Genomic DNA, 21,915 nt, shown 5'->3' with positions numbered 1-21,915 from the left:
TCCTGTGGAGGTGGGAAACAGGGAGAAGCACCTGAAAGTGGTCCAACCATTTTTGCATTTGTCTGTCGTGACTCTAGACTCCTTGATCTGTCTCTCCCACTTGTCCTAGGATTTTGATTTCTTTTTAAGCATAAGCAGGTCTTCTGCCTAGTAGCCTTTGCCTGTCCGGTGTTAGGGGCCCTTCTCTGGGATGTCCCAGCTTCTCCCCATCTTTCTTGAAGAATGGAGTATTGCCCTGCCCTAACCTGCCATGGTGCCTTGTCTTTATCTTAGAACGTATCAAAGACCTGCTGCTTCCTTTCCTCAGCTGCCTCCATCTTCCCTTCCTAGGCATCCTGGTGGGCAGGAGCAGTGAGAGGGGGGAGCCCAGCCCTTAGGAGGGGGCGGGGGGGGGGAGGTCCAGGGTGAAGAGCAGGGTCCCAAACCACAGAAGGTGTGACTGCTTTCTCTTGCCTGTCAAAAACTGTTGCACTTCTCTGCCCCTAAAGGTTGGTTGGTTGGTTGGTTGGTTGGTTGGTTGGTTGGTTGGTTGGTTGGAAGACACGGTCTCACTGTTTAGCTCTGGCTGGTCCAGAACTCGCTATGTAGACCAGGCTGGCCTCAAACTCACAGAGATCCGCCTGTCACCAGACCATCTTAGCAACATTCACCTTGAAGTCTGCTGTCCCTTTGGGCTCCCCCCCCCAGCCACTTCAGCCCACCACCCTGGCCACTGGTCAGACCGGAAGCACAAAGTTGTCGCTGGTCCTTGGTGCTGGTGTTGCAGCATTTGGGCTTTCTGTGCTGCGCTCCTCCGTCCACTGCTGCACCCTGTCTCCTTACCACCTCCAAAGTCTGCCCGAGCCAACTCTCCCCAGGCCACAGTACCCTGGCAGTTCTAAAGGGGGGGGCCAGACCACCTGCCACACCAGCTGCTAAGCTCCAGACCGGCCCCTGTTCTCTCCCTGCACCTGCCAAGAGATGTCTCCAACAGAATTCCGGAAAATACAGTCTCAGAGAGGAGAGCAGAAGTCCTTGACTACTCAACTGCTCAGAAGTAATTGCTGTTAGGCACCTGGGGTTTTTTCCTATCTTTGTTCTGTACTTATACATTTACATGGAAATATATTTGAAATATATGTATACTGAAAATATATAGCGTATATAAAATGTATATTGAAATATGCATTTGTATATTTTGCATATTTTACTTGACATTTTGAGTTCTACCTATACTAACAGATGATCACTGAAAATAAGATTCTTTTTTCAAGATAGATCTTATTGTAGCTCATGTTGGCTTTAAGCTCACTGTGTGGCCAAGGATGAGTTTGAATTCCTGATCCTCCTGCCTCCACCTCCTGTGTGCTGGATTACAGGTGTGCTTCATCACACTCCCTTGGTGTTTAGTGCACACTGCCACCCCCTCCCCAGTAAGCGTTACACCGGTCCACCTCCTGCAGGATGCCTGTGCCCTGTTCCTGGCATTTGGTGTCATCTCTCCCGCTCTACTCCTGGCTCAGCACCCGTGCCCCGCAAGCCGCTAGTGTGCGGGTGGCAAAGCCCCACACTGCAGGAATACGGGACCAGATCTCATCACTGTAGAGGAGCTGTGTCGCCCAAGGTTCTTGTGAGGACCAGTGTGCTCAGTGGAGTGGTCTGTACAGAGTGAGCCATTTCATAGAACGCCCTGCAGCCGCAGGCCTTAGAGCAGCAGGCTGCCTTCCCAGCGGGGTCGGGGTTTGACTTCTCATGCCTGCACTCAAACCAGTTTGCTTTTACTGCATGTCAAGAGCCTGCCCAAGATTGCCGTTTGAGAGAGTGTGTGTGGAAAGGATTTGAAAGCTGCTGCTTGTACTCTGTCCGTAAGATTGCTCAGTCTGCCACTCCAATTGTGTTACCTTCTCGGAGGGCCCTCCCAGGCCCAGCCTTGGGGTCTGAGGCTTCTTACAGCACCTGAGGCTTGCTCTCTGTTCTCCGCCTGGCCAAGCTTTCTGTGAAGACCCACGACACCCTTCCAGGAACTCTGTCCACTGCAGTTGTTTCCTCCCAGTCAGACAGCTCGCCCTGAGTGAGCTCCAAGCACGGTGCCTAGCCCCGTGAGAGAACCTGCTGATGGGTAAAATAATTGGGAGCATCAGCCACTGCTCAGTTTGCACCCATCTGACTGGCTAAGTCTGGATGGACTCTTGGAGAATGTGTGCTTGATTTTACACTTAGAGTTTTACTAACAAATAACCTTCCTCGGGCCGGGAAGGGTGGTGCACGCCTTTAATCCCAGCACTCAGGAGGCAGAGGCAGCAGATCTCTGTGAGTTCGAGGCCAGCCTGGGCTACAGAGTGAGTTCCAAGACAGGCTCCAAAGCTACACAGAGAAACCCTGTCTAGAAAAACAAAACAACAACAAAAAAAAAATAAAAATAAATTAACCTTTCTCCCTTCCTTCCGTCAGCTCACCCGACGGTTGCCGCCCATCAAAGAAGCTAAACCTCGGCTACAGAAGCTTTTCCGGGACTTCTGGCTCTACTCTGTACTGATGGGATTCGCTGTGGAGGGCTCAGGTGGGAGCCGTCTCTCCCCAGGGAAGGCTGGGTGCGCAGTAGGAGCAGCTACGGTCAGACTCATCCACCCAGAGTCCTGAGCCTAAATGTAGCTGCTCGTTCCCACTTGTACTTCAAAGCATCACACCTCCACTGAGTGTGCCGCGTGACCGTAGAAAGCTGGGGGCAGACTTGTCTCTGTGTCTCATTGTGGGGATGGTTTGTCTCAGGGGACCCGGGACTCCAGAGGTTCCAGAGTCAGTGCCGATGTAAGACCTCCTCGACTAGGTACCCCATAGTCTCATATATTCCTCTCCTCTCTCTCTTTCCCTCCCGCCTCCTCTCCTCTCCTCTCCTCTCCCCTCCCCCTCCTTCTCTCTCTCTCTTCTCTCTCCCCCCACCTACCCCATGCTAGAAAGTGGCCTCGCTCCAGAGTGTCGGTCAGGTGGCCTCCTGGTCTGCGCCTGCCCTTATCTCACTCACGCCCACTCTCCTGCAGGACTTTGGCCGGAAGAATGGTATGAGGGCGTCTGTTGAAATAGCCACCAAGTCACCTCTGCTCACCTTTCCCAGCAAAGAGCCTCTTCGATCGGTCCTGCAGTACAACTCAGCCATGAAAAATGACACAGTCACCCCCGTGAGCACTCTCTTCTCACGCTCGTTAGACTGTCCAGAAAGAGATTAGAGCAGATCCTTCCAGTCCTTACTAACCATTGGCTTCCTTCTGGGGGGCGCCCTCATGAGCCTCCGAGTGTTTCCTTCCCTCCAGGCTGAGCTGAGTGAGCTCCGGAGCACCATCATCAACTTGCTGGACCCCCGCCTGAGGTCTCTGCCCTCATCAACAAGTTGGACTTTGCCATGTCTACCTATCTCTTGTCTGGTGTATCGGCTGGAATACATGAGGTACATGAGCCTTCACCTCACACACACTGAAGCACATTTTTAACTTTTGTGTCTTGATAGACATGGGGCTTTTTCAACTCCTTTCAAGACCTAAAGCATTTAAAAAACAGACAGCTGCTGGGAAAGGCGAATGCCTTTAACCCCAGCACTCGAGAAACAGGTGGATCTTTTGTGAGTTCCAGGACAGCTAGAGCTATGTAATAGAGAACCCCTGTCTCAAAATAAATAAATAGGAAATAAGAATAAAAACCAAACAAGACTGGCAAGATGGCTCCGTGGACAAAAGGAGCGTGGTACTGTGAGCTCAGTCTGGACTGCATGAGGGGGAAGAGAAAACCAGTCCCTGAAAGCTGTCCTCACCTCCACACACACCGATAGATCTAAAGAATAAAATAAAATGGTTAGTGGCAAAGACAACGATCAGCTCACTACCCATCACCACCTCCTGTAGTGTGTGCCTGTAGCTCCTCCCTTCTTCCAGAAAAACAAGCCAGAGCTGAGGATGTCGCTCAGTAGCAGAGTTCTCGTCACACGCGTGTGAGACATCTTGGCCTTTAAAAAAAAAGAAAGAGGTGGGCAGTGACACACGCCTTTAATCCCAGCACTCTGGAGGCAGAGCCAGGCGGATCTCTGTGAGTTCGAGGCCAGCCTGGGCTACAAAGTGAGTTCCAGGAAGGCACAAAGTACACAGAGAAAAAAAACCCTGTCTCAAAAAAACAGAAAAACAAAACCCAAAAGTGTCGTACCAAAGCAGTGCTCTTCTTCTACCATCAGGACCAGGGGCCACACCAGGTTGGCAGACGACGAAGCGGGTCCCTTTACCCACTGAACCATCTGGCTGGCCCAGACGGGTTTCTTTTATCACAAAGTAAGATCCCAGTACTTGTGGAGCCAAGGCAGAGGGTTGGTATGAATTTAGACTAGCCTGCGCTACTTTGAGACCCTGTCTTCAAAAAAATGAAAAAGAGCCGGAGAGATGGCTCTGCTGTGAGAGCACTGACTGCTTTTCCAGAGGACCCGGGTTTCAAGTCCCAGCACCCACGTCAGGTAGCTTACAATCGCCTGTAGCTCAGGTGACCCAAAGCCCTCTTCTGCCTTGCAGGCACCCACACACACATGGCATACAGATGCATATAAATGTAAATGAAACGTTTTTTAAAAAGAAAAAAAAAAAAAAAAACAAGTCAACCCCAAAATGGCAGAATGTACCAAAGGTAAAGAAAAAAGAGAATGCAGGTCTCAGGTTGGGCAATGGTGGCACATGACTAATCCCCAGCACTTAGGCGGCAGAAATAGTTGGATTTCTATAAGTTTGAGGCCAGCCATAGTAATTTCTGGACAAGCCAGGGCTACATAGTGAGACCCAGTCTTTTAGAAAAAGAATCAGGTCTTACTTTCTTAGCCCCAATTCCCTCATTCCTGCTGTTCAGAGATGCCGTGTTAACTTGCTCACTCCCCTCAGTGTCCCCTGCACAGACAACACGTGTTACACACACACACACACACACACACACACACACACACACACACACGTGTACACAACACACCACGTACACCAAATCAGCCTTTAGAAAACCTGTCGGTGGGTTGTACAGCCCCTGTTCCATACATGTTATTCTTCTCACTTAACAGTAGATTGTGGGCATGTTTCGGCCACGGTGTGTGTGAAGCTGCCTCTGCTTTTGGCAGGTGATGATGTGTCCTTAAGTAGGTGTGTTTCAGTTTACTTCCCCCACCTCCTTGGTGATGAGGAGTTCAGATTAGCTCTGTCTTGGGTAATGCAGCGTTTATTAAGGGTCTTGGTTCTTGTGACCTCAAGATATGTCCCTAGTGGTGTAACTGCTGGATTGAAAAAGATAAGAGAATGTGATACTAGATGGTACAGGTCACCCTGCAGAAAGTTCAGGAGTCGTGCTCCGGTACAACAGACAGAGGTGCTGTCTTTTGAGCCAAACCAGGATAGTGCGAGGTCTCTGCTGGAGGGTCAGGTTCTGAACTGTGTTCACAGCTGTTCTTCTCGTTAGGGTGCTGCGGTCTACAGATCCTGATCGCTTCCAGGTAATGTTCTGCTACTTGAGGATAAAGTCTATTCAGAAAGACAAATCTGGTTAAGCTTATTATTTTATGGTACTTCTCATGATAAATTGAGTAGGAAAAAGAAAGAATATTTCATATTTCTATTCACATAGAGAAAAACAGTTTTTATGAAGTTACATTCTCTATTGGAAACATCTTCATAAATAATATAACATTAAAAAAATACTGCAAGGTGGACCATCAAGATGGCTCGAAGTAGCTGGGTGATGGCGGCACACGCCTCTAATCCCAAGCACTCAGGCAGAGAGAGACAGGCAGAATCTTCTGAGTTTCAAGGCCAGCCTGTCAGGGGCACACACAGAGAAACCCTATCTCAAAAAACCAAAAATAGAGAAGGAAAAAAAATGACTCGGCAGGTTCAAAGCACTTGCTTCCAGTCGTGACCGCATGAGCTCCGTCACTGGAACCTACGCAGTGGGAAGAAGGAAGTTTTTTGTTTTTTTTTTTTTTAACTCTAATTAATTTATTTTTGGTTTTCAAAGACAGGGTTTTTCTGTGTAGCCCTGGCTATCCTGGAACTCACAGAGATTCCACCTGCCTCTGCCTCCCAAGGGCTGGGATCAAAGGCGTGCACCACCACCGCCTGGCCCTTCTTCTTTTTTTTAAATAATTATTTATTTATTTTTTTATTTTCCATGCATTGGTGTTTTTGCCTGCATTATGCTTGTGTGAAGGTGTCAGATCCCCTGGACTGAAATTATGGATGGCAGTGAACTGCCATGTCACACAGGGCTGAGTTTCAGCTTGTGACCCTGCCTAAGGAGGGTCTGCCATGACGGCTCTAATTCCCCAAAGTCCTGGAACATCAGGGCAGCCCTTGAAAGGCTTTCAGTTGGGGGCTAGAGTGACGGTCAGCAGTTAGGAGAGCCTGCTGCTCCTTAAAGAGCTGGAGTTCAGAGCCCGCGCCCACATCAGCACATCTGTGTATCTGCACTCCAGGGACCTGTGCAGACACGTGCCATAGACACAGAGACATGCCCATAAGTAAATCATTTTTACAAAAACAATTTTTAAGTTTCCAGTTTTGGAGCATTTCACATTTTGACTTTTTTTGATGGTGCTGAGGATCAAACCCAAAGCCTCACACATACTAGGCAAATATTTCTAACCACAGAGATACCATCCTCAGCTTGCATTTCATATATATATATTAATATATATTTAAAAATATATTTTAAATAATTTATTTAATTCATGTGCTTTGGTGTGGAGATGTCAGATCCCCTGAAACTGGAGTTACAGACAGTTGTGAGCTGCCTGTGGGTGCTGGGAATTGAACCTGGGTCCTCTGAAAGGGCAGCCAGTGCCCTTAACCTCTAAGCCATCTCTCCAGCCCCTTAAATATATATATATATAATAAAGATATGAGTCCATACTAATTATTGAATAAATACAAAATAGGGAAAGAGATGCAAACTCTTTCTTAAAGAACTCCATTACTGGAAAGTAGAAGAAATGGAGATGGAGAAAAATCCTCATGGCAGCCACGGTACTTACTACAGGAGAATCGTTGAAGATGGCAAAACTTGAAAGAGAAATTAGATAGCTACATAATTGCAAGTTTCTCCCCAAAGATGTGTTATCTGTGGGACAGACTAACTAGCTCACCACTCCTCTTCCAGAGTATCACTTAGTTCCTCAGGTCAGAGTGTAAGTTTTATAAATGTAGAAAGGGGGAGAAGTCACTCAGATCATGTGATGACAATTCACTTCAGAAATGATAAGAGATACCACAGCCCCTGATAGGATGAGATAAGAAAAACAGACAGCCAGGCACGGTGGCACACACCTATAATCCAGCCCCGGGAAGTCTGAGGTAAGAGTATTTATTGCCCTGGGTTCAAGTCTAGCCTGGGCTACACATTGAGTAGCAAGCCAGTCAAACCATGTCTCAAGAAGAAACCAGAAGAGGGACTGGAGAGGTGGCTCAGTGGTTAAGAGCACTGACTACTCTTCCAGAGTCATGAATTCAGTTCCCAGCACCCACATGGCAGCTCACAACTGTCTGTAACTTACAAGATCTGACACCCTCACATAGACACTGGCAGACCACCAGTGCATATAAAATAAATAAGTTATTTTTAAAAAAGAAAAGAAACCCAGAAAAGGAAAGCATATTACCTCTGTATTCCTTCTCAGTCTCCCAAATCCTACCCTAAATGACACAAACATCTGATAGCTAAATTGAGGGACCGTCTATAAATTACTGTATCCTTAACATACCAAGGTCATGAAGTCCAGGAATAGATTGAAACCAAGAGATATGAGAAAATTCTGTGTGGTGTCCAGCATTAGCTCCAGGAACAGAAAGGGACATGAGTTGGGAAACCCTTGGAAATGCTGAAGTTTCAGGTGGTGATGTTGAACCAGTTGTCCATTTCCAAGTTTTGACAAATGCAGACTTGTTATGACAGATGTTAGTATCCCAGGAAGCCAAGGAAAGTACAAAAGAACTGTACTACTCTGCAGTTCTGTGAGTTTGAGGTTATTGGTAATTTTTGTGACTATACCTAACCCCTGGGAACCACCGTCTCATTCAGGGATGATGCAGTGTGTCATTGCTGTTGCTGACAAAGTGTTTGATGCCTTCCTGAACATGATGGCAGATAAGGTAAGCCTCACCAGAGTGCTATGCATGCCTGCTGAGGCACACGGGAAAGCCTACAGTACCTGTCTTCTCTGTCTAGGCTAAGACCAAGGAGAACGAAGAGGAGCTGGAGCGCCATGCCCAGTTTCTACTGGTGAACTTCAACCACATTCACAAGAGGATAAGGAGAGTGGCTGATAAATACCTGTCTGGTCTGGTGGATAAGTGAGTCTGATTTCCCTCTAAGGCTTTCTGTGTAAATGTTAGTAGTTTGGAGCACAGAGAAAAACATCGTTACATCATCAGCCCAGAAAATAACAAAGCAGAAAAAAAACCTCAATGCTGATGCAGCCTCCCCAAGAATGTCAGTGAGTTAGCCTAGAAGCATACTCATTCTGGGCCATTGGTATTACCTAAAATAATCAGATAAGACTGAATTTACCATCTCCTAATCCGGGATCTAGCTAGAAGTCCCAGGTAGAATAAGGATCCTATGGGCTTCTCAGAACATGAGCATTTCCCTACTGCTCATGCTGAGAGACAACACAGGTTTAGAACATGACAGTGTACTGAGACCTTTACACGGTAAGCTGGGACACACACACACACACACACACACACACACACACACACACACACAGCCTGCTTCAGCTTCCCAAGAATGCCCAGGGCTTCCAGAGCCTGTCACAGGGGCTATGTGCCTGGTCTAATCAGTTGCAGAATCTGAGGATAGGGCAAGAGGCAGCCAGGGACTATGAGAACAAGCCTTACACGTTATAGCATGCATCTCAGTCAGGCCTCTTGAACAGTGAGCCACATGTAAGATGAGCACTGCACACAGGTAGAGCCCTTCCAATCCTAGGGCCATCAACCCGTGACCTATTCCTTTTAGGACCAGGCAACTGCTTTACTTCATCCAGTGTTCTTGTTTTCTGTTGGTGCCATAATGTGAGAAATACTGGGCAGCTAGCATCAAAAACTAAGAACTGCTTTGGAAAGGAGGACGTGTAGCCTGTATTTGGCCTCAGGAGTAGAACGGACTGGGCCTGAGAACATTTCTGACCAGTCTCCATACACGTCGTCACTGTGAAAAACCCGAGGCAGATAGGTGCCGTGTCTCAGTGGACTCCTGTTGGTGCAGGGGAGGCACGGAGGTGGACAGTGTACCTTCCTAGAAAGTTCATTTCCTTAGCCCTGAGAGCCTCCTCCTGTTGTAGGTTTCACACCTGCTCTGGAGCGGGACTGTGCTGAAGACCATGCTGGACATCCTGCAGACCTTGTCACTGTCACTGAGTGCCGTGAGTGTCCCAGTGACCTGGAGCTGCCGGACACACGAGCTGTCCGTCCACGACATGTCGTACTGACGTGTTTCCTCCCGTAATACCCGAGCCTCACCTAGGCTACCGTGGGAAATGGAGTGGGTGCCCACACTCTTCCCTAATGTCTCCCGCTAGGCTGCAGCAGATTTTGAGTCCATGTGGGGCATGTGATGGGCAGGGGTAGTAAACACACTGTTGCCTATGCCCCATACTAGGCAGACGCAGCCTCCGTGGCTTAGGGGTCTGTGTGTTTCCAGGATATTCACAAGGACCAACCTTACTACGACATTCCTGATGCCCCATATCGGATCACAGTTCCTGACACATATGAAGCCCGAGAGGTAAGTCCCGCCTCGTCCTCTAGAACGAGGGGTTCCCTGGGAATGTCAAGACAGGTGCTCAACATACCTTAGGTCCCCAAGTCCCCAGCATTTAGTGGTATGATGGGTTTTGGCGCTGTCCACTGCAGGAAGGGCACCTGAATTCCCAAGCCTGTCTGTGTTCCAGGCCTGTGCTTCCTCTTGGCCATCCAGACTCTGTAACATTCATTCCTGCCTTAGCTGCCAAAGGCATTTCCAGCTGCGAGTCAGCTGCTAGCCCTCAGAAATGCGTTGAGCAAGCATGGCTTTCCGAGCTCAGCCCTCTGAGGCATGCCAACTCTTTCACTGTAGAACTGAATGTCCGACTCCAGCTTTGCCTTGCCCTTGGCAAATGGGTAGAATAAATAGCCCCAGACGAGGAAGCTGTCCCGGAAGATGCTCCTCTCCCCACTGAGTCCGACTTGGAGCCCCTGCTGCAGAGGACTGAACAGGGGCCAGACTCAGCACTCCTCCAGCCCAGCAGGTTCCTGCCCTGACTTGGCCTCCCCGGCTGGACGAGCTGTCTGTAGTGAGAACCCAGACATAGTGAAATAGCACCTGTGGAGATTTTTTTCCACCTGGAACATGTCTTTCCCTTTAGTCACTGAGTTGGGACATGTTGCAGAGTGGCCCTAAAGATACACTGTTGATGTTGTAGGTTCTGCCACACGGCCTTATGCAAGAACTATGGTCCATAGTCTGGTCACAATTCCTGTTCCTGGAGCTCTGGTGTTAGTGCAAGCTCTCTGCTAGAGCATCCGTATCCATTGCCATATACTGTGTGGCTTAAGAAAGAGATTTATTTCCTCACAGTTACGAGGATAAAAAGTCTAAGAATGAAGTGTTAACAGGGGAGTCTTCTGAGGTCACTGTCCTTGGCCCTCCCTCTGAGGGCGTACCCCTCATATCTCCACATTTCTTCGGTGTGTAAGTACACCAGCTGCATTAGGCCTTTTAATGTGATCGCCTCTCAAAGCCTGTCTCCAAGTGCGGCCTCCTTCTGAGATTTCCTCAGTTCAGCCCGTGACAGTCACAACAACCTAGATAGGCTGACTTCGGTTGTTCCACTTGTAGAGCATCGTGAAGGACTTTGCCGCACGCTGTGGATGATCCTGCAGGAAGCCATGAAGTGGGCACCCACGGTCACCAAGTCCCACCTACAGGTACCTTTCTCCAAATATCAAAACACAGTCAGAGTGTAAACAACACTAGTGTGGATAGACAGAGACCAAGAACGTCAGTGTAAAGCCTGAGAGTAGTTGGGTGCTCAGGGATCTTTCTGTTGGGCGCAGCTTGTGGGCTGAGTATGCTTGTCAAGTTAGTGGGCTTGGGTCTGACCACTACACTAGGTAAGGTGTTAGTGCTGTGGGAGGGCTTGTGGCTACTTGGAAGGTGAGTTGGGGCGATATGGGGGCAGGGACAGTGCCACAAGCCAGCAGCAGTGCCACCCAGTCTCTTCCATCCCTTCCGAGCCCCTGACTTCATGCAATGCTCATTGGCCAGCTTCACTGCCTGCCCCTCCCATCCCCAGCCTCAGCCTCTCAAGTCTTCCCTCAGTGTCCGCCACAGTGGTCGCAGTCTTAGTGGCAAACCTGATTTGTCTTTAAATGTAACCATTACTCAGTCCCCATCACCATAGAGTCTGGTCCAGATGGATTTCCCCAGCTACAGAAATCCCTACCACAATTGACAGTATTGTGTGTGTTAATATGCATGCTTCTGTTCCTGCCCTGTAGTTACGAGGCCATGCTGTCCCAAGAGTGAAAACCTTCCTTTTAGCTCTTGCTCTGCTTGGATCTCTTTGCCCAGTGCCCTCCTGCTCACCAGCAGACATGCTCACATACTTGTTCTGGGATCCCAGTGTCTGCTACACTCATTGCTCAGGAGCGGCGTACTACAGTAGCAGAACCGAGAGCTGCACGTGGCCTCCATGCGGTCCGCATGTTCACAGCAGTGGAGGCCATGCAGCTTCTCCTCTAGCAGCTGGCAGATTTCATGTAGATAATGACATACCCTGCCAACCGTGTGACAGCCACTCAGAGATCAGGGCCTCATCCTTAGTCAGAAAAGGCTGGACTTACCGACGCCAGGTCCCTCAGCCAGCAGGGCAGGGCAGGATCGGCACTGAAGCTGGAGTCTGACCCGCCGCTTTATACTTTAGAGTTTTACTTTTCTGTTAAGTGAAGTAACTTGTTTTCTCCATTTCAGGGTATCTGAGCAAACATCAGAACTGGGTGTCAGGACTGTCCCAGCACACAGGCTTGGCCATGGCCACGGAGAGCATCCTTCACTTTGCCGGCTACAACAAGCAGAACACGACTCTTGGAGTATGTGCAAACATCCTGTGAATTGGGAGAGCAATATCATAGGGTGAAGGACTCAGCCTATATATAGACTTTCATGAAAGATCCCCGGCACTCATACCCACACATTTTGTGGGGTACATAGGATATCTATTGATGATGGGAGTTTAATGAGGTCCAAAAGGGGAGCCGTCCATACAGACATTTCCCTATCATGATTAAGTTTTAAATATATATATATATTTGGAGCTGGGGGTGGAGGAGGAGGGAAGTTGAGACAGGGTTTCTCTGTGTAGCCCTAGCTGTCCTGGAACTCCCTCTGTAGACCAGGCTGGCCTCAAACTCACCGAGATCAGCCTGCCTCTGTCTCCCAAGTGCTGGATTAAAGGCGTGTATCATGGGTGGTGGTGGCGCACTCTTTTAATTCCAGCACTCGAGAGGCAGAGCCAGGTGTATCTCAGTGAGTTCGAGGCCAGCCTGGGCTACAGAGTGAGATCCAGGACAGTCACCAAAAACTATACAAAGAAAGCCTTTCTCGAAAAAATTCAAATAAATAAATAAATTTAAAAAGGCGTGCATCACCACCACCTAGCTTGAAAATATATATATATATATATATATATATATATATTTTATTTATTATGTACACAGAAGAGGGCGCCAGATCTCATTACAGATGGTTGTGAGGCACCATGTGGTTGCTGGGAATTGAACTCAGGACCTCTGGAAGAGCAGTCAGTGCTCTTAACCTCTGAGCCATCTCTCCAGCCCCGAAATATATATTATTTTGAAGGTAAAACTTGATTCAATTGATGAAATCTGACTTTCTAGTGTCCAGAAAGAGAGAGAAACTGGCCTCTAAGACACGCACAGCATTACATCATAGTCATATTTGTCTGGAGCAGTGGTTCTCAGCCTTCCTAAGGCTGCAACCTTTTAAAACACTTTCTCATGTTGTGGTGACCCAACTACAAAAATTATCTTTCTGCTACTATTATGTATCATAATGTAAATATCTGATGCACAGGATATCTGATATGTGTTGGCCCTAGAGGGGCCGTGACTCACAGGTTGAGAACTGTTTATCTGGACCATTCGCTGGACTTCCTCCGTTTCCTGCAGGTGTTCAAATACACACACGTGCCTAGCTTCACTTTGATTTTTGGTTTTTGGGTTTTTTTTTGTTTTTTGGTTTTTTTTTGTTTTTGGTTTTTGTTTTTTGTTTTTTGAGACAGGGTTTTTCTGTGTAGTTTTGCACCTTTCCTGGAACTCACTTTGTAGACCAGCTGGCCTCGAACTCACAGAGATCCGCCTGCCTCTGCCTCCCAAGTGCTGGGATTAAAGGCGTGCTCCACTACCGCTGGCTGGTTTATTTATTTTTTTTTAAGATTAATTTAGATTCAAAAGCCGTAGTTTCAGAGTTAAATCAGGACCAGACAGATAACTGTACCTGGTGATGATGGCCTTGCAGCACTGTGGCTGTTTCACTCTAACCCTCCCCGACACTTAGTCACTCTGCACCCAGACTATTGACAGATGTGCTGCTGATGCTCAGCCCTCTGCATGGGCTGTGGAATGTGCTATGTGGAGGTACAGAGGTAACGCGCCACGGTCTTCATCCCCAGGAAGAAAGGAGGGTCTCACTGTGTAGCTCTGGGTATTAAAAAATGGACGAAGAGCAGCTCTCGGAAGAAAGCAAGGCACATCCAGGTGTGGGGCACAGGCACCACAGACTCCACAGGCATGAGCATCCTGGTGACTCCCTCACTGCTTACAGTATCTCAAGATTCCTTTTTCTCCTTTTCTCTCTCTGGATAAGTGGGGCGGGTGAGATGGCTCCAGAGACGCCTTGAGTGGGATCATGGTGGTAAAAGTCAACCAGGAGCTTCTAGGGCTGGTGGTCTCTGGTGGAATCTTGGGAAGTTACAGGTTCACGGCTAGAAAGAAGAGCCTCAAGCGGTTGTTTACACACCACACTGGAATCCTTGCTCTGTTGACTTCATCCAGTTCCCAGGGTAAGGGCTTCTTCCCTCCTCATGTCCCCAAGAGTCTATCTATCTTGGCTCTCCACGTGGCACTTGAGAACACATGTGGGCAGAGGGCAGGACTTAACAAGCTGAGTGCTCTTTCTAGGCACTAGCCAGCCAGCTTGCAATGGATCTGTTTTGCGTGAAAGAGTTTCATCTTTGTTTCTCAAAGAAAGTTATAGGTTACAAGTAAGAAGACTCTTGGGATTTTGTTGTTGTTGTTGGTGGTGGTGGTGGTGCGGCTTGTTTTGTAGAATGTCTCATGAAGCTGGTAGGAACTCCTCTGTAGACCAGGCTGGCCTCAAAAGAGATCCCACCTGTCTCTGGCTCTCATGTTCTGGGATTAAAGGCGAGCACAACACCACGTCCAGCTGAGTGGACTCCAGATAAAATAGAAAAAAGATGCTTCCGATCTGTGTGTGTTGGTTGTGCTTGAGATCCTAACTAACGGTGCCTGTCTTGTGAAAGCAGACTGTAGTCCCCAACTCCACATTCTCAGTGACATCTCTCATCATACACATATGTGGAGAGGCCAACATAGGTTGTCTCACTTATTCACTCTTCACCTTATTTATGTGCTGGCTGGTGGTAGCGCACACCTTTAATCCCAGCACTTCTGGAGCAGAGGCAGGCAGATCTCTGTGAGTTCGAGGCCAGCCTGGTCTATAGAGTGAGTTCCAGAGCAGCCAAAGACTGCACAGAGAAACCTTGTCTTGAAAAATAATTTTTAAAGGATTATTTATTATTTATGTGTTTGAGTGTTTTACCTACATGTGTATCTGTGCACCACATATGTGCAGTGTCTGCAGAGGCCAGAAGAGGGCATCAGATACCCTGTAACTAGAGTTACAGACAGTTGTGAGCCATCTTTTTGGTGCTTGGAATTGAATCCCGGTCCTTCGAAAGAGCAGCTAGCTCTTGCGTGCCGAACCATTCTTCAGCCCCACCTCACTTTTCAAGACCGGGTCTGTCACTTAACCTCAAGCTCAGCTGGCACGCAGCCAACAAGCCAAGGATGCTTCTGTCTCGCCTGCCCAGCACTGGGACCACAGGCCACAAACACACAGCCTTCTATATGAGCTCAGAATCCTGAGGCCTGGTGCTTGCGTGGCAAGACACTTCAGCGGCTGCGCCATTGTCCGTAGCTCAGTCAAGTGAAGCCATAGCATTGGACAGGAGTTTGATGCCACAGGAAATGGTCACACCGACAAGATGGAGTAGCATCAGAAAGACAAAACACCAGGATAAGATATAAACACGTGAAACTGTGTGTGTGATACCACATGGAAGTAGAGCTGTCTAGGGGAGCCAAGGGACTCATGGGAGGAGAGCAGCAGGAAGGAGGAGGAGACAGGATGTTCAACATACAAAATATATATTGCATGGAAACTGGAAAAATACGTTTTTAAAAATTCAAATGGTTATTCCCAGGTGGTGGTCTGCACGCCTTTAATCCAGCACTCTGGAGGCAGAGGCAGGCAGATCTCTGAGTTCAAGGCCAGCCTGTCTACAGAGCAAGTGCAAGGACAGCCAGAGCTACACAAGAAACTCTGTCTTAAAAACCAAAAAAAAAAAAAAAATTGTGTTTTTTTTAGTTTTTCCATGAGGCAATATAGTTCCTAGAGAGTGCTCGTGAATGTTTTGTCACATTATCTTGCCAGCGCTGAAGACTGAATGTCTTTGCGTTAGAGCTTGACTTCCTACTTGGACTTTGGTTTACCAAGTTAAATATAAGAAAAAGATGGATGTTTTGCCTTTCTAAAGTAATTCTCTATACTTGTCTGTAGGCAACTCAGCTAACTGAACGGCCAGCCTGTGTGAAGAAAGATTACTCCAACTTCATGGCATCCTTGAATTTGCGCAACCGCTATGGGCAGGCGAGGTACCTTCTTCCCTATGTCCGAGGCTGTTCCGAGCATCTTGGTTTTATGCCGTTTGGCTATTCACAGTGGAACATGAATGAGGCATCTGTATGATGTGGAATTTACTTATGTCAGCGACTTGAGGAACCTGGGTCTGAGCAAAATCAGTGGCACATTCTGGTCATTGATGAAATTACTTAGCACTCTGCAGAAAGTGGTTGTCATGTGGACACACTCAGGCACTCCAAGGCCTTCTGTTAAGTGGTAGCAAACATGTGCCGAGCGTCATGCATTCTCCTGGACATGTGCTAAGATTGATGCACCAATATTCTAGTCTTACAGGTAAAGAAACAGGTTTCTGAATTAAATAACTTGCCAAAAAGCAGGCTCGGGAACCATGTCTGCTGGCTCCACCGGTGGCCTCCACTCAACCACGGTTTCCCAGGGTAATGCTGAAGGTGGAGACTGGCATCTCACAGGCTTTACCAGAGTAGTCTCTGAGAGTTGCCTCCCCCCCTGACACCCCCCCATACTCTGCTTCTTGCTTAACCCAGTGGCTGCTCTTCTCCAGTGAGCCCTGGCAGAGATCCTATGTTATACTCAGCATGTGCTGGTCACATGCTGAGAATTGCTGAGAGAGCTTAGTCCAGGTCCTTTTGAATGATGTTGTGACAGCAGGAAGTTTGTCTTTAGGGCATAGGTTTATTTTTTGTAAAGAGTCCTATCTCCTATATAGCCAGGTATATGAGTAATAAAGTAACGCTTTCCTGGGGAAAAAATTATGTAAGAAAAAAAAAGGTGTAGCTGGCTTTGTAGTTTGAGTCATATTGAACCTGAAGGAACTTTATTTATCTAGCTTATGTCCTGTGCGCTGGCCAAGGTTAGCCCTGTGTGCAGTGATGAGCAGTCTCCACTTTTTTGCTTATGGGCAAGGCTGCTAACAAACACACCTCTTCACAGGTACACGGTATGATCCGGTTCTCGGGAGCCACAGGCCAGATATCTGACCTGAACAAAATGATGGTTCAGGATCTGATTACAGCTTTGGACCACAGTAATCCTCAGCACTACACACAGGCCATGTTCAAGCTGACTGCAATGATCATTAGCAGCAAAGGTAACACACAGAAGTTCCATGGGATTCTGGGTTTGTTTCTAAGTGAGTGTTTGCTTAGAAATCCTTGATAACCTGGAATCCTGTCCAAGAAAGAGCTGGAGCTCTGCTAGTAGAAATCTGTTTCCTCTCTCATGAGCCAGCAGTAAATAAAAGGTCCTGTTGGCCCCGGCTAATGCCGGCTCTCATGTCAGCCTAACGAAGTCATATTCAGGCCCAGCCAGAATCAGGAGCCTTTGACTAATTTGTGTTTGGTTCCAGATTGTGACCCGCAGCTCCTCCATCATCTGTGTTGGGGTCCCCTCCGGATGTTCAATGAGCATGGCATGGAGACGCACTGGCCTGCTGGGAGTGGCTGCTGGCTGGCAAGAGTGGAATTGAAGTGCCTGTAAGAGACGGAGCCCAGCGCAGCTCTGCGGGTGGGGGGTGGGGGGTGAGGGTGGAGAGGCCGCCCTGGCTCTGCCACCAGGACAAGCCCTCCACGTCCTTGGTCTCCAGAAAGAGCGTTGTGTGTGTGAAAGGTGTGATGACGGAGGGTGAGACTCAGGTGGAAAGCAGTTGGTGAGACCAGCAGGCTGTCTGCCGCGTGCCCATTGATGCCAGATCCAACTGCGAGCAACTGCTTTCTTGACTTCCTAAGTGTGGGATCAGACCCCTCTCCCGAGGTCTGCTGTCCCCTTCTTTGCTGCTGCCTTTTAAGCCACAGCTGTCGGCAGCAACTGCAGCCCTGCCAGTACCAGCAGGCAGGCTGCAGAGCCTTGGCCCAGGGAGTTCTGTTTCCCTCAGGCTCTGACTCTTTAACTTAACTAAACCTCTGTCCCGCTTAAAGAAGTCAGGATTCAAAGGTTCAGGTGGAATTCTGCTCTCCAGAGGCTGAATAGCAAGTAGCTCACCTCCTGTCCTTGCTCCCATCCTCTAAAAAGCCCCTGTGCGTCTCCTCGCCCCGCCTGATAAACCCTTTCTCACCTGGCTCCTCCCTACCACTTCCTGTCAGCCAGCTGCTGACTCCGCCTCCTGACCGCAGGTGAATTTTTATTTAATCAAACACATCTTTCATTAAACAAATGTTCCAGAGCATAAACAAAAATAACACAACCTTGAAATAATATTCTGCCACATATTTCTAGATTTACTACTTCATGAAGCCTCCAGGTGAGATTATACATGTTGAGTATGCCTTTTCTGAAATGCTTGTTACAGAAGCTGTTTCAGATTTTGGATTTTTTTTTTTTCTTCAGATTTCAGAATATTTTGCATGTGGATAATAAAATATATGTTATGAAACACAAGTCCCATATGCAAGGTACATGTTCGTGTATATATCTTATGTAGCCTGAAGAAATTTTTTATACACTATTTTTATAAATCTGCTTATTTATTTTGTGTGTATAATTTGTTCTGTCTGCACGTGTCTGTGCACCTCATGTATGCCTAGAACCTCGAGGAGGTCAGAACAGGGCATCGAGTCCCTTGGAATTGAAGTTAGAGATGGCTGGGAGCTAACGTGGTACATGGAACAGAGCCCAGGTCCTCTCCAGTAGGACCGAGTGCTCTTAACCCCAGCATCTCTCCGGCCTACCCCCATGCATTGTTTTTAATGTACCTACTTGGCTTTGAGGCGTGGTCTCTTCCCTGCTGAGTCCTGGCTCCCGCTGGTTTGTAGAACCACACCCCTCGCACAGATTCTAAAGGCAGAGAACTGCACTGATTCAGCGTCACAGGGCAGAGCAGTGTTCTGACCACTGTTGTCAGCCCTCCCGTGCATCTCGATTGTCTGAACCTGCAGTCTGTCTTAAGGGCGCCTTTTTGTGAGCACCTAAGGAGCCTTAGTGTCTCACGTGGCAGAGCACAGACCTCACATAATACCCGTCCCAGGCCGTGAGTCCTGACTGTTCTCCCAGAGACTCCTTCCCAGAGAAGCTTCATGGCTGGGGGGGAGGGGGTGCACACCCTTGTTCCCAGCCCTCGGGAGGCAGAGGCAGAGACAGGTGGATCTCTGTGAGTTCAAGGCCAGCCTGGTCTACATAACAAGTTCTAGGCCAGCCAGAGCTACACAGTGAAATCGTGTCTTTAAAAAGAGAAAGAAGGAGATGGGGGCAGGTGAGGGGCTGGCAGGGACCACTCAGCATACACACCCCACATCCCTTTCCCTGCCAGCACAGCGTCGCCTTCAGAACTGCCAGCAGCTCCATTCCTGGCACCACAGCCTCCGTGTATGCTAGTCACCTGCCACCAAGTGCCACCCGGTTAGCGGATGAGCGCCCCAGCTGACAGAGTCAGGGTCAGCTACAGGCCCAAGTTCATAATCTAGCTAGCTGTTCAAGAAGCTGAACCAGGAATATCCAAAATTCAAGCCCCACCTGACAAATTTACTGATACCCTGTCTCCAAAGTTGGAGAAAGGGGGCTGGAGAGATGGCTCAGCAGTTAAGAGCACTTGATGTTCTTACAGAGGACTTGCATTCAGATTCCAGAATCCACATGCACATGGCACCCATACACACACGTAGGCAAAGCACTCACACACACATCTTTTTTTTTTTATTTAGCCGGAAAAAAAACCAACACCAGCTTTATGTATATAGCTCAGTGGAAGAGCACTTACCTGGTATATGTGAGGTCTTGGGTTCAACCTCCAGTCGCACAAAAAGCCTGGGCTGCTGAGTCCCAGTTGCTCCCTGTTTGGACGCCTCATTATGGTCAATAGCATACCTGCTTCTCTCTGTGTAGACCAGACTCCTCCCCGCATCTTACTTCCTTTCCACACTTCCTACAAATGGCCCCCCCATGTCCTGCTAGCTTTACACAGATCCAGAACTTGGTCACAACCCTGCATTCCAGCTACCCTTGTGGCCCGGCCTCCTTTGTCTCTCCCCTGACCTTCAGGCAGCCCCATTGTTGTGTTATTTTTCTCAGACTGTGACGTAACAACTTATGGAAGAAGGACTTTATTTTGGCTGTGCTTCCCGAGGGTGAGTCTGTAAATTGTAAATGACAGTCATGGCAGCTGGGCGTCCGAGCAGGCAGCTGAGAGCTCAGGGCTGACTTCTCAAACACAAGGCAGTGAGTGAACCGGAAGTGAAACAAGGCTGTAAACTCAAGCCCCCCCCTCAGTGCTGTGCTTCCTCCAGCAAGGCCACACGCCGTAATGGTTCCATAACATCCCTAAACAGTGCTACCCACTGGAGACGAAGTGTTCAAATACCTGAGACTGGGGACACTCTCCTTAAACCACCATACCAGCGAATTAGTTACTTTTCTGTTGCTGTGATAAAACGCCATGGCTAAGGCAACATAGAAAAGAAAGAGTTTATTTGGGGCTCATGGTTCCATAGGGTTAGAGTTCATGATGGCAGAGTGTGGGCAGTAGGCAGGAGGCCGCTGAAGCAGCTGGGAGCTCACATCTCAAACCACAGGCAGGAGACAGACGGCCTCTTCCTTCCTGCAGTGATAGGCTTCCTCTAGCAAGGCCACCCCTCCTGTACCCTCCCAAACAGCTAACCGGGGCCAAGTGTTCAAGTGCCCAGGACTTCTGGGCACATCTTCAAACCACCGGTGAGCGCCCTGCCCCGTCCTCCCGTGTGCCGCAGGAGCGCCAGGAAAGCCCGCCCTGCTTGAGTCTCTGGTCCCCGGACCCTTGCTGCTCTCCACCATCTAGACAGACAGACTCTGTCTCCCGCTGCTCTGCGGCAGAGCGCTAGGTCCCCGCCTACCTGCCTGTCGTCCCCTTCCCTGGATGGCTATGTCACTGCTGGCGTCTCCGGGATTTGAGTTGGTGTTCCCTGCCTAGAGCATCCTCCCTCCACGCTCCACATGCTTCTTTCTCAAGCTTAGCATCCTCTGTCTCTTGCCTACTTCTTGACCATGTGCATTTGTTTGTCCCCAGAGTCTGGGAGGCCCTAGCACAGAAGTGGCTCTTAGATGAGCGGGTCTGGCCTCTGCGTGGCTCCCTCGGCCCCCGTCAGCCCTGGACTCCCTGTGCTAACAGTAGGCCGAGGCTGGACTCCAGGAGAAGCCACTGGCAGGTGTAGTTCTTGGCGTTCTTGGTTCCCACCTATGACAGTGCCGTCCGCAGCACAGGTGGCCTTTGTCGTCTTCAACCCTCATGGCCATCTCTGCTCCGGGCAGCAGGAGGGAAAGAGAACTGAGATGCCATTTTAGAAAGCATACCTGGGCTTTTCCCGAGCCTGGCCTGGTTGGCCCCCATCTTGCTCTTCAGTGCTCATGAGAACCCAGCAGTCAGCCCAAGGCGCAGGAGTGAAAATCCCTGTGACTGGTAGGAGTAGTTTCTCGTGTGGACCACCAGCTCACAAATAATGACATGAAGACATAATTATGAAGAGCTTGGCCTCAGCTTAGACTTTTTCCCTACTAGCTCTTATAACTAATTAACATGTGTCTATTAATCTATGTTCTACTATGTGGCTCTGCTACCTGTCCTCTGTAAGGTATGTTTTGCTGCACCCCACCTCTCCTTTCCAGTTCTCCCTCTCCCCGGAAGTCCCACCTTATTCCTCCTGCCTAGCTATTGGCTATTTAGCTCTTTATTAAACCAATCAGAAGATGCCTTAGGCAGAGACATGTCTTTTCAGTGTAAATAAATATTCCACAACAGTGACTAGCCACTGGGCCATCCTGAGGGCCACATGGTGTGTGTGTGTGTGTGTGTGTGGTGTGTGTGTGTGTGTGTGTGTGTGTGTGTGTGTGGTTGGAACTGGAGCTTGAATCCATGACCTTGCAAATATGAGGCAAGCATTCTACTGCAGAATCCACAGCCTCTGGACTGCATCTTGCAAGATGGTAAATATCGGTGCTGGAAAGGGAGCT

The 21,915-nt window shown here is 48.7% G+C and overlaps 1 pseudogene; it reads left to right on the top strand.

Annotated features, from left to right (window-relative positions):
- Window positions 1-21,915, top strand: part of LOC114710533 — a 103,272-nt pseudogene that overhangs the window by 52,992 nt on the left and 28,365 nt on the right.

Source organism: Peromyscus leucopus, unplaced genomic scaffold (genome assembly GCF_004664715.2).
Source record: "Peromyscus leucopus breed LL Stock unplaced genomic scaffold, UCI_PerLeu_2.1 scaffold_841, whole genome shotgun sequence".
Classification (NCBI taxonomy): Eukaryota; Metazoa; Chordata; class Mammalia; order Rodentia; family Cricetidae; genus Peromyscus; species Peromyscus leucopus.
The sequence above is the reverse complement of the archived record's forward strand: the minus strand, read 5'-3'. Positions and strand labels throughout refer to the sequence as shown.